This window comes from Pseudophryne corroboree, chromosome 2 (genome assembly GCF_028390025.1).
Source record: "Pseudophryne corroboree isolate aPseCor3 chromosome 2, aPseCor3.hap2, whole genome shotgun sequence".
In the NCBI taxonomy this organism is placed as follows: Eukaryota; Metazoa; Chordata; class Amphibia; order Anura; family Myobatrachidae; genus Pseudophryne; species Pseudophryne corroboree.
Window position 1 is genome coordinate 462,584,633 of NC_086445.1, and position 13,706 is coordinate 462,598,338.

The window sequence follows — 13,706 nt, forward strand, 5'->3', positions numbered from 1 at the left end:
TCAGTTAGATTCTGTGCCCAGAGGAGACTGGGTGCACTACAGGGGAGCTCTCCTGAGTTTCTCTGAAAAAGACTTTTGTTAGGTTTTTTATTTTCAGGGAGCACTGCTGGCAACAGGCTCCCTGCATCGTGGGACTGAGGGGAGAGAAGCAGACCTACTTAAGTGATAGGCTCTGCTTCTTAGGCTACTGGACACCATTAGCTCCAGAGGGATCAGAACGCAGGTCTCCCCCCGCCGTTCGTCCCAGAGCCGCGCCGCCGTCCTCCTCGCAGAGCCGGAAGATAGAAGCCGGGTAAGTATAAGAAGACAGAAGACTTCAAAGGCGGCAGAAGACTTCAGATCTTCCCTGAGGTAAGCTCGCAGCGGTAACGCTGTGTGCCATAGCTCCCACACATTACACACACTGACAGGCACTGATGGGTGCAGGGCGCAGGGGGGGGGGGGGGGGGCGCCCTGGGCAGCAATATAAACCTCTTGACTGGCATTTTTAATATATGGGCTGCGGAGGCAGTAGATATATACATTCCCCGCCATTATTTGTACGTTTGAGCGGGACCGAAGCCTGCCGCTGAGGGGGCGGAGCTTGGTCTCACAGCACTAACCAGCGCCACTTTCTCCACAGTGATCTCCAGAGAAGCTGGCTCCCCGGACTCTCCCCTGCTGAACGGTGATACAGGGCTGAAAAAGAGGGGGGGGGGGGCACATGTAGGCGCAGTGAGTGTATATCACAGTTAATATATATAAAAGCGCTTTATCTGGGAATTGGTTCCAGTGTCAGTTGGCGCTGGGTGTGTGCTGGCATACTCTCTCTCTGTCTCTCCAAAGGACCTAGTTGGGGAACTGTCCCCTTATAGATATATCCCTGTGTGTGTGTGTGGGTGTCGGTGCGCGTGTGTCGGCATGTCTGAAGCGGAAGGCTCATCCAAGGAGGAGGTGGAGCAGATGATTGTGGTGTCTCCGTCGGCAACGCCAACTCATAATTGGTATGATATGTGGAATATTTTAAATGCAAATGTGACCTTGTTACATAAGAGAATGGACAAAGCTGAGTCCAGGGAAACAGCAGGGAGTCAATCCACGGATTTGACTGGGTCACAGGGCCCGTCAGGGTCTCAAAAGCGTCCCCTATCCCAAATAGCAGACACTGATACCGACACAGATTCTGACTCCAGTGTCGACTATGATGAGGCAAGGTTACACCCAAAGGTGGCCAAAAGTATTCATTATATGATTATGGCAATAAAAGATGTTTTGCATATCACAGATGAGCCCTCTGTCCCTGACACGAGGGTGCGCATGTATAAGGAAAAGAAACCGGAGGTAACTTTTCCTCCATCTCATGAACTGAACAAATTATTTGAAAAAGCTTGGGAAACTCCAGACAAAAATCTGCACATTCCCAAGAGGATCCTTATGGCGTATCCTTTCCCTGCAAAGGACAGCGTACGATGGGAATCCTCGCCCAGGGTGGACAAGGCTTTAACGCGTCTGTCCAAGAAGGTGGCGCTACCGTCTCCAGCCACCGCAGCCCTCAAGGACCCTGCGGATCGTAGACAGGAAACTACCTTAAAATCTATTTATACACATACGGGTGCTTTGCTCAGGCCGGCAATAGCATCGGCATGGGTTTGTAGCGCAGTTGCATCGTGGACAGATACCTTATTAACTGACATTGATACCCTGGACAAGGATACCATTTTACTGACTTTAGGTCACATTAAAGACGCAGTCTTATATATGAGAGACGCTCAAAGAGACGTGGGGCTGCTTGGTTCCAGAGCCAACGCCATGGCAGTTTCGGCGAGACGAGCTCTGTGGACCCGCCAATGGTCGGGTGATGCCGACTCAAAGAAGCATATGGAGCTTTTACCTTACAAGGGTGAAGTTTTGTTTGGGGATGGTCTCGCGGACCTGGTTTTCACAGCTACCGCGGGTAAATCTACATTTTTGCCTTTTGTTCCCCCACAGCAAAAGAAAACTCCACAATATCAGATGCAGTCCTTTCGGTCGCATAAGCACAGAAGAGGTCGGGGCTCCTCTTTCCTCGCCAGAGGTAAGGGTAGAGGTAAGAGAACACCTGCTTCGGCTAGTTCCCAGGAGCAGAAGTCCTCCCCGGCTTCTGCTAAATCCACCGCATGACGCTGGGGCTCAAGTGAGGGAGTCCGCGCCGGTGGGGGCACGTCTTCGACTCTTCAGCCAGGTCTGGGTTCTGTCAGACGTGGATCCTTGGGCGTTGGAAATTGTATCCCAAGGTTACAAACTGGAGTTCGAAGAGGTGCCCCCTCATCGATTTTTCAAGTCGGCCTTGCCAGCCTCTTCCCCGGAGAGGGAAGTAGTATTAGATGCAATTCAAAAGCTGTGTCAACAGCAAGTGATTGTCAAGGTTCCCCTGGTCCAACAGGGAAAAGGGTACTATTCAACCCTGTTCGTGGTTCTGAAGCCGGATGGTTCGGTCAGACCCATTTTAAATCTAAAATCCCTAAACCTGTACTTGAAAAAGTTCAAATTCAAGATGGAATCACTCCGGGCTGTGACATCCAGTCTGGAAGAAGGGGATTTTATGGTGTCTCTGGACGTGAAGGATGCCTACCTTCATGTCCCCATATTTCTTCCTCATCAGGAGTACCTGAAGTTCGCGGTACAGGACTGTTATTACCAGTTTCAGACGTTGCCATTTGGGCTTTCCACGGACCCGAGGATTTTCACCAAAGTGATGGCGGACATGATGGTGCTCCTGCGCAGGCAGGGAGTCACAATTATCCCGTACTTGGACGATCTCCTGATAAAGGCGAGATCGAGAGATCAATTGCTGAAAAGCGTGTCGCTCTCCCTGAGAGTGTTACAACAACACGGTTGGATTCTGAATCTGCCAAAGTCACAGTTGATTCCAACGACTCGACTATCATTCCTAGGCATGATTCTGGACACGGAACAGAAGAGGGTTTTTCTACCAATGGAAAAAGCCCAGGATCTCCAGAACATGGTCAAGGACCTGCTAAAACCAAAAAGAGTGTCTGTTCATCAATGCACTCGAGGTCTGGGAAAAAGGGTGGCAGCCTACGAGGCCATCCCCTTCGGCAGGTTCCATGCGAGGACATTTCAGTGGGACCTTCTGGACAAGTGGTCAGGGTCCCATCTGCAACTACATCAAAATATAAGCCTATCCCCCAGGGCCAGGGTATCTCTCCTGTGGTGGCTGCAGAGTGCTCACCTTGTAGAGGGTCGCAGGTTCGGCATTCAAGACTGGGTTCTGGTGACCACGGACGCGAGCCTCCGAGGATGGGGAGCAGTCACAAAAGGAAGACATTTTCAGGGTCTACGGTCAAGCCAGGAGGCTTGTCTACAAATCAACGTGCTGGAATTGAGGGCCATATACAGCAGCCTACGACAAGCGGAGTATCTTCTTCGCGACCTAGCAGTTCTGATTCAATCAGACAACGTCACAGCCGTGGCTCACGTAAACCGCCAAGGCGGGACAAGGAGCAGAGTGGCAATGGCGGAAGCCACCAAAATTCTGCGCTGGGCGGAAAATCACGTAAGCGTTCTGTCAGCAGTCTTCATACCGGGAGTGGACAACTGGGAAGCAGACTTCCTCAGCAGACACGATCTCCATCCAGGAGAGTGGGGACTTCATCAAGAGGTCTTTGCAGAGATAACAAGTCTTTGGGGACTTCCTCAAATAGACATGATGGCGTCACGCCTCAACAAAAAGCTTTGGAGGTATTGTGCCAGGTCAAGGGACCCTCAGGCAGTAGCGGTAGACGCCCTAGTGACACCATGGGTGTTTCAGTCAGTTTATGTGTTCCCTCCTCTGCCTCTCATCTCAAAAGTGCTGAGAATCATAAGACGAAAAAGAGTACAGACAATACTCATTGTTCCAGATTGGCCTCGAAGGGCCTGGTATTCAGATCTTCAGGAGATGCTCACAGAAGATCCGTGGCCTCTTCCTCTCAGGTAAGACCTGTTGCAGCAGGGGCCTTGCATGTTCCAAGACTTACCGCGGTTGCGTTTGACGGCATGGCGGTTGAACACCGAATCCTAGCTGAGAAAGGTATTCCGGAGGAGGTTATCCCTACTCTGATAAAGGCTAGGAAGGAGGTAATGGCGAAGCATTATCACCGTATCTGGAGGAAGTATGTATCTTGGTGTGAAACTAAGAATGCTCCTACGGAAGATTTCCATCTGGGCCATTTTCTCCACTTCCTACAGACAGGAGTGGATATGGGCCTAAAGTTAGGCTCCATTAAGGTACAGATTTCGGCCCTATCTATATTCTTTCAGAAGGAATTGGCTTCTCTCCCAGAAGTCCAGACTTTTGTAAAGGGAGTGCTGCACATCCAGCCTCCTTTTGTGCCACCAGTGGCACCATGGGAACTTAACGTGGTGTTACAGTTCCTTAAATCACACTGGTTTGAACCCCTTCAAACGGTTGAATTAAAATTTCTCACCTGTAAGGTGGTCATGTTATTAGCCTTGGCATCTGCAAGGCGGGTGTCAGAGTTGGCGGCCTTGTCTCACAAGAGCCCCTACTTGATTTTTCACGTGGATAGAGCGTAATTGAGGACTCGTCCTTAATTTTTGCCTAAGGTGGTTTCTTCATTTCATATGAACCAACCTATTGTGGTACCTGTGGCTACGAGTGACTTGGAGGACTCCAAGTCCCTGGATGTAGTCAGGGCCTTAAAAATCTATGTAGCCAGGACGGCTAGGGTTAGGAAGACCAAGGCTCTGTTTGTCCTGTATGCAGCCAACAAGGTTGGTGCGCCTGCTTCTAAGCAGACTATTGCTCGCTGGATCTGTCACACGATTCAGCAGGCTCATTCTACGGCTGGATTGCCGTTACCAAATTCGGTAAAGGCCCATTCCACTAGGAAGGTAGGCTCTTCTTGGGCGGCTGCCCGAGGCGTCTCGGCATTACAGTTGTGCCGAGCAGCTACTTGGTCGGGTTCAAACACTTTTGCAAAATTCTACAAGTTTGATTCCCTGGCTGATGAGGACCTCGCGTTTGCTCAATCGGTGCTGCAGAGTCATCCGCACTCTCCCGCCCGGTTTGGAGCTTTGGTATAAACCCCATGGTCCTTACGGAGTCCCCAGCATCCTCTAGGACGTAAGAGAAAATAAGATTTTAAACCTACCGGTAAATCTTTTTCTCCTAGTCCGTAGAGGATGCTGGGCGCCCGTCCCAGTGCGGACTAAATCTGCAAGACTTGTATATAGTTGTTGCTTACATAAGGGTTATGTTACAGTTGAGATCGGTCATTGACTGATTCTGTTTTTGTTCATACTGTTAACTGGTTGCGTATATTCCAGGTTATACGGTGTGGTTGGTGTGGGCTGGTATGAATCTTGCCCTTAGATTACAAAATCCTTTCCTCATATTGTCCTTCTCCTCTGGGCACAGTTTCTCTAACTGAGGTCTGGAGGAGGGGCATAGAGGGAGGAGCCAGTGCACACCCAAACTAAAAGTTCTTTATAGTGCCCATGTCTCCTGCGGAGCCCGTCTATACCCCATGGTCCTTACGGAGTCCCCAGCATCCTCTACGGACTAGGAGAAAAAGATTTACCGTTATGTTTAAAATCTTATTATATGTCTGTTGTGTGTGTATGTGTGACTGCTGCATAATGTGTGTAAGCGTTACTGGTACAGGGGGCGTTATGTGTCTAAGCGTCACTGCTACAGGGGGCGTTACGTGTCTAAGTGTCACTGCTACAGGGGGCGTTACGTGTGTAAGCGTCACTGCTACAGGGGGCGTTATGTGTCTAATCATCACTGCTACAGGGGGCGTTACGTGTGTAAGCGGAACTGGTACAGGGAGCGTTACGTCTCTAAGCGTCACTGGTACAGGGGGCGTTACGTCTCTAAGCGTCACTGGTACAGGGGGCTTTATGTGTGTAAGCGGCACTGCTACAGGGAGCGTTACGTTTGTAAGCGGCACTGGTACAGGGGGCGTTACGTGTGTAAGCGGCACTGCTACAGGGGTGTTACGTGTGTAAGCGGCACTGGTACAGGGGGCGATACGTGTGTAAGCAGCACTGGTAGAGAGGGCGCTACGTGTGTAAGCGTCACTGGTACAGGGGGCATTACGTGTGTAAGCGGCACTGGTACAGAGGGCGTTACGTCTCTAAGCGGCACTGATACAGAGGGCATTACGTCTCTAAGCATCACTGGTACAGGGGGTGTTACGTCTCTAAGCGTCACTGGTACAGGGGGCGTTACGTCTCTAAGCGTCACTGGTACAGGGGGCGTTACGTGTGTAAGCGGCACTGCTACAGGGGGCATTACGTATGTAAGCGGCACTGCTACAGGGGGCGTTACATGTGTAAGCGGCACTGGTACAGGGGGCGTTACGTGTGTAAGCGGCACTGGTACAGGGGCGTTACGTGTGTAAGCGGCACTGGTACAGGGGGCGTTACGTGTGTAAGCGGCACTGGTACAGGGGGCGTTACGTGTGTAAGCGGCACTGGTACAGGGGGCGTTACGTGTGTAAGCGGCACTGCTACAGGGGGCATTACGTGTGTAAGCGTCACTGGTACATGGGGGCGTTACGTGTGTAAGCGTCACTGCTACAGGGGGCATTACGTGTGTAAGCGTTACTGGTACAGGGGGGCGTTACGTATGTAAGTGTCACGGCTACAGGGGGCGTTACGTGTGTAAGCAGCACTGGTACAGGGGGTGTTACGTGTGTAAGCGTCACAGCTACAGGGGTCGTTACGTGTTTAAGCGTCACTGCTACAGGGGGCGTTACGTGTGTAAGTGGCACTGCTACAGGGGGCGTTACGTGTATAAGCATCACTGGTACAGGGGGGGCGTTATGTGTGTAAGTGGCACTGCTACAGGGGGCGTTACGTGTATAAGCATCACTGGTACAGGGGGGGCGTTATGTGTGTAAGCGGCACTGGTACAGGGAGCGTTACGTATGTAAGCGTCACCGGTACAGGAGGCGTTACGTGTGTAAGCGTCACTGCTACAAGGGGTGTTACTTGTGTAAGCGTCACTGGTACAGGGGGCATGACATGTGTAAGCGTCACTTGTTCAGGGGGCGTTACATGTGTAAGCGTCTCTGGTGCAGGGGGCATTACATGTGTAAGTGTCTCTACTACAGGGGGTATTATGTGCACTGTGTCTTTGTAGAGTATGCAAGGGTGCAAATATATAGTTTGTAGGGGGGCACCGAACACCGTAGCACCGGCCCTGACTGCACACCCACTGCACTGCACAGCACTGTCACCTTTTACATTGAGTCAGCGTCCAGACATTACCCTCCGCGATATCACCCACTCTATCCGTTACATTAGCCATCTCGGTGCTTCCAGGCCGGCAGCCCAGGTGCTGTGTTGCGGAGTCAAGGCCTCTGGGAATCTCGGCGCGGCTGTGGTGGGGAGGCACTTCTGTGACATCACATGCAGATGAGGCTCCGGGGTTCAGAGAGTATGCGGCGCAGGGATGGCTATGAAAGCCTTCCGCTGCGCCGCTTGCATACACATATATGCCGGTGGCTGCAGCAGCTTTTGTTCCACCTGCGCCGCGGCTAGGGAGTGGGGATTGTTGATGGCGGAGGGGGCAGGCGGACTGGCAGCAGGACATAGGATGCTGCAGTAAAAGGATGTTTTTCCCCCCTGTCTGCAGCACAGAGACTTGCTGCAGAGGCAGTGGCATACCCTCCAGCTGGACCTTTTTGCCAGGTACAGTCCCTTTTCTTTATGGTCTGTACCGTTTTTGACTCTCCAAGCTTCCATCAAAAGTATATGAAAAGGGGCGTGACCACGCTGCTGTACCCGTGGTCACGCCCCCTTTTTTGAATGTGTATCAATGGCCCTCATTCCGAGTTGTTCGCTCGGTAAAAATCTTCGCATCGCAGCGATTTTCCGCTTAATGCGCATGCGCAATGTCCGCACTGCGACTGCGCCAAGTAAATTTGCTATGCAGTTAGGAATTTTACTCACGGCATTTTCATCGTTCTGGCGATCGTAATGTGATTGACAGGAAATGGGTGTTACTGGGCGGAAACAGGCCGTTTTATGGGCGTGTGGGAAAAAACGCTACCGTTTCCGGAGAAAACGCAGTAGTGGACGGAGAAACGGAGGAGTGTCTGGGCGAACGCTGGGTGTGTTTGTGACGTCAAACCAGGAACGACAAGCACTGAACTGATCGCAGATGCCGAGTAAGTCTGGAGCTACTCAGAAACTGCTACGAGGTGTGTAATCGCAATATTGCGAATACATCGTTCGCAATTTTAAGATGCTAAGATTCACTCCCAGTAGGCGGCGGCTTAGCATGAGCAAATCTGCTAACATCTGCTTGCGAGCGAACAACTCGGAATGAGGGCCAATGTTTATGTGTAAATTGTTGGAGGGTATGTTGCTGCAGATGCAGTGGGACTATTTTGGGGAGTGGGGCTGGAGCTGCAGCTCCATCAGTCCCATTGCTAATCCTGCTCTGTGAAAACACAGCAGGCAAAGGGCAGAGCCTCCCATTGGAAGTAACCTGTGCGGGAGGGCGTTTCTCGCCCAATCAGCTGTGTACTGGGTGTGATAGACCTGCCACTATCCCAACGAGAGCTCCTAGCCATGCGCAGCGTTAGAGGTCCAGGCACGGAGTCACAGGGCTATTATATAGGAGATTGTGCATATATACTGGCAGAGCTTTTACAGGTTGAGTATCCCTTATCCAAAATGCTTGGGACCAGAAGTATTTTGGATATCGGATTTTTTTGGATTAATTGTATACCATAATGAGATATCATGGCGATGGGACCTAAGTCTAAGCTCAGAATACATTTATGATTCATATACACCTTATACACACAGCCTGAAGATAATTTAAGCCAATATTTTTAATAACTTTGTGTATTAAACAAAGCGTGTATACATACACACAATTCATTTATGTTTCATATACACCTTATGCACACAGCCTGAAGGTCATTTAATATAATATTTTTTAATAACTTTGTGTATTAAACAAAGTTTGTGTACATTGAGCCATCAGAACACAAAGGTTTAACTATCTCAATATCACTCAAAAAATTACGTATTTCGGAATATTCCGTATTTCGAAATATTTAGATATGGGATACTCAACCTGTATGTCCATATCCACCCATGTTTTGTACGGCTATTTAAACAAACACTTCCGTGTTTGTTCTTTGGTAAATTTCCGAATTTTTAAAAATGTCCAAACACTCCCATGTTTGTCACCCCTGACAAACACGGAGCTTAGTAAATTTACTTATGCCGCTCTGGTTCTCTTTACCTGCTTTGGAGTCTGTTTGGCGACTTGTGCACATCCCCTCTGACTTGAACGCAGACTTGGGCTTAGTTTAACCACAAATCATCCAGCAATTGAATTCCAACCTCTTAACTTACATTGCTACAACTTCCATGCTGCAGTTTATGACACTGCCTGAATCGGGATGAAGTTATGTGACCAGCGGTCGGGAGACTGCCGGTCACTATACCGATGCCGGCATCCCGATCCCTCAACAGCCCGACAGTCGGCATGCCAACTAACAGGGACTATTCCCATAGGCGAAACTATGGGGTGGTCCGGGTGTGCACCGGACCACCCATTACAATCCACCGCCGAGCCGCTACTACACCCAGGGCTGTAACTACCGCTGTGCAATTTCAATGTGGTCTGAGAGTTCACATGCACCCCGCTATCCATTCCGACAGTACAGTAGTAGTGCTGGCTGCTGTATACAACTCTTCCCCTGTGTGCTCCACTCCCCCTTCATCTTCTGCAGAGCAAGAGGGGCTTCTGGGGGAATCCAGGAGAGGCGTGGAGAACCTACCCTATACAGGTCAGGCTCTATTTGGGGAAGCGCTAGATACGTGGATTTTCACAGCAGCTGCAGGTAAGTCACCTTTTCTTCCTTCAGCTGCACCTGTTACGAAGAAACCCTTTTCTTCAGCTACGTCACAGTCCTTTCGGACTCCTAAAACAAGAAAGAACAAGCCGCATAACACCTTCTTTAGGGGAGGGCGGGCAAAATCCAAAAAACCTGCTACTGCAGGCTCCCAAGACCAGAAGCCAGCTTCTGGTATGTCAAAATCTTCAGCATGACGGTGGACTGCACAGCCTGGAGGAGGGGCCGGTGGAGGCGAGGCTCAGACGTTTCAGGCATGTGTGGGTGTCGTCCGGCCTGGAACCCTGGGTACAGGATATTGTGTCCAAGGGGTACAGGCTGGAGTTTCAAGAACTCCAGCCTCACCGATTCTTCAAATCAGGCTTGCCAGTGTTACTGACAGACAGGAAACAATAAAAAGTGGGTGCTAAAAAGTAAATTAAATGATAATTAAAACAATATAGCATATAGTGCTACAACAGCTGCTCACACAAGGAGGATCTGGATATCCTCTGTGAATAGTCGAATCTAAACCCAAAATAAATATTTTCAGTGTGAGCGCACAGAAAGAAATGTAATCTTTTGTTATAGGCTGCTGGTTTAATAATGAATGTATTAAAAGACATATAAATTAAATAGACATTACCAAAAAAATACAATACAATACAATCATAAAATACCATAAAATCAATATATATCAGTTATAGTTGGTTGTTTTTTTGTGGGTTAGTAATCTGCATGCAGTGCCGGTCAATTAGTAGTTGGTCTAGAAAAAATAGTATTGATTTTTGAGCTGCTACAAAACTCTCAGTTGGAAGTGACAAGAAAAATCACAGTGCTGTGTTGTTATAAGTCACTAATAGATTGCTTGGTTAGTGAAGTTAGCAGCTTAATAAAAACAGCAGCGCTGTGTAGACTGTATAGCGGTGTTCACAGTTTATAATGAGCAGCAACGCTGATGGATTTTGCAGTCATTTACTTCCCAGCATTTCAGTTGTATGGGCAATGCTTACCCTACCACACAGCGGCAGTTCAGTGTCTCCAGCTGGGCTGTAACACGCTGGCAGCGTGCAAGGAGGCAGGGAGCGCTTGGTCGCGTACCATGACTTCCGGGTTTTCGGAGCTTCCGGTGCGTTCCACCTGACTTTTTTTGATCACCTAATGCGTTTCTCCGCCTTTATGGATGGCGGTTTCCTCAGAGGTTTAGATGTCAGTTAGCACAGTCTCTACCTATCCTCCTTGGGGGCTCCTGATTGGATAAAACTTTTAACCATTGTTGGTAATGTCTGTTCTGACCTTCACTTAATTGCCATGGCTGGACCAGCTGTTTGGAATTAGATTCCCAATAAAATCCAATAATGCCAATCCATTTGTATACATAAACATTTTACAAAATAAGATTATAAAGATAAAAATAAAAATAAGGATAATAATAATAATAATAATAATAAAAACTATTTCATGATGTAGTGACCACATTGAGGTGTCTCATTAGTCCCAAAGAATCGTTTTCTTATCCATATCTAAATTACACATATATATTTCTTATTATTTTCTCCAGGCGGGTGTGGATGCGGGCCTACGATTGGGTTCAACGAAGGTCCAGATTTCGGCCTTGTCCATTTTCTTTCAGAAACAATTGGCCTCCCTTCCAGAAGTTCAGACATTCGTGAAAGGGGTTCTGCACATCCAACCTCCATTTGTGCCTCCTGTGGCACCATGGGATCTTAACGTGGTGTTGCAGTTCCTTCAATCGGATTGGTTTGAACCTCTCCAGGACATAGAGTTAAAGTTTCTCACTTGGAAAGTGGTCATGCTGTTGGTCTTGGCATCCGCAAGGAGGGTGTCTGAGTTAGGGGCCTTGTCTCACAAGAGCCCTTACTTGGTTTTCAATGACGATAGGGCTGAGTTAAGAACTCGTCAGCAATTTCTTCCAAAGGTGGTCTCTTCTTTCCATATAAACCAACCTATTGTGGTGCCAGTGGCTACTGACACCTTCGCTGCTTCAAAGTCTCTGGATGTGGTCAGGGCTTTGAGAATTTATGTCGCAAGAACAGCTCGGTAATGACAATTCTGTATTTGCGAATCTCAGATAAGCTTGATGTGGAGGATAAAGAGGAACATGTAAGTAGGCATCTTTTATGTCCACTGACACCATGAATTCCCCCTCATCCAGACTGGAAATCACTGCCCTCAGAGATTCCATCTTGAACTTGAACCTTTGCAGGTAGAGATTCAGAGTTTTCAGATTTAGAATCGGTCTGACCGAGCCGTCCGTCTTCAGAACTACAAATAGGCTTGAATAAAACTCTTCTCCTTGTTGAAACAAGGGAACCAGGACAATCACTTGATCCTGACCCAATTTTTGTATTGCTGCTGCTACCACTTCCCTGTCTGGGATAGAAGCTGGTAAGGTCAATTTTTTAAATCGGCATGTGGGAATGTCTTGAAACTCCATTTTGTACCCTTGGGACACTATTTGTACGACCCACGGGTCCAGGCCAGATTGAACCCAGAAGTGACTGAAGGGTTTCAGACGTGCCCCCACCTGAGCGGACTCCCGCATGGGAGCCCCAGCGTCATGCTGAAGATTTGGCAGAAGCAGAGGTTAATTTCTGCTCCTGTGATCCTGGAGACACTGTGGACTTTTTTCCTTTTCCCTTGCCTTTACCCGCAAAGAAAGTGGAACCTTTACCATTTTTGTATTTATTGGGCCGAAAAGACTGCATCTGAGAGTGATGTGTCTTTTTTGCCGGCGCAGGAGCATTAGGCAAGAATGTCGACATACCCGCGGTAGCCGCAGAAACTAAAGCATCCAGCCCATCTCCAAACAAGGCCTCACCTTTGTAGGGGAGAGCCTCCATATTCCTTTTGGAATCAGCATTCCATTGGCGAATCCATAACGCCCTTCGTGCTGAGATTGCCATGGTAGCGGCTCTTGATCCCAAGAGACCATTATCTTTAATGGCTTCTAGCATGTACGCAGCGGCGTCTTTGATATGACCTAACGTTAGGAGTATCTCGTCTCTATCTATTGTGTCAATGTCTGATGACAAGTTTTCTGACCACTTTTCAATAGCACTACTCACCCACGCACAGGCAATGGTGGGCCTGAGTAGTGTTCCATTGGCCACATTAATAGATTTCAACGTAGTCTCTAACTTGCGGTTTGCCGGCTCCTTAAGTGAAGCCATCCCAGGCGCAGGGAGAATCACCTTTTTTTGTTAACCTTGACAGGGCACTGTCTAAAACAGGGGGTGACTCCCACCTTTTCCTGTCCTCTGCAGGGCAAGGATAAGCTACTTGAATTCTTTTGGGAACCTGAAATTTCTTTTCAGGATTTGTCCAAACTCCCTCAAAGAGACTGTTCAGCTCATGAGATGGAGGAAAAGTTACATTCATTTTCTTTTCCTTACAAAAGTAAGCCTTCTGTGGTAAAGGAGGGGCCTCCGTAACTTCTAACACCTCCTTTATAGTAACAATCATGTATTGAATGTTTTTTGCTAACTTTGGATCTATTCCCCTGGAATCACTAGTGTCGACACAGGAATCAGAGTCCGTGTCGGTATCGGTTTGTACTATTTGTGCAAATGACCTTTTATGTGAACCAGAGGGATCCCCTGTGGATGAAAAGGCAGAACTATTAAAAATCACATCTTCGACAGATTTTCTCTAGTTTTCTGCATGAGACTCAGACTTATCCAATATCTTACTGATATGATTCACACTATCACGTAATTCTTTCACCCATTCAGGCTCTTGGTGCGACGGCAGCGCCACCACTTTACAACTCTGTGTCCCTAAAATGGCTCCCTCAGGGGAAGAGCTCCCTGCCTCAGACATGTCACACACGTGCAC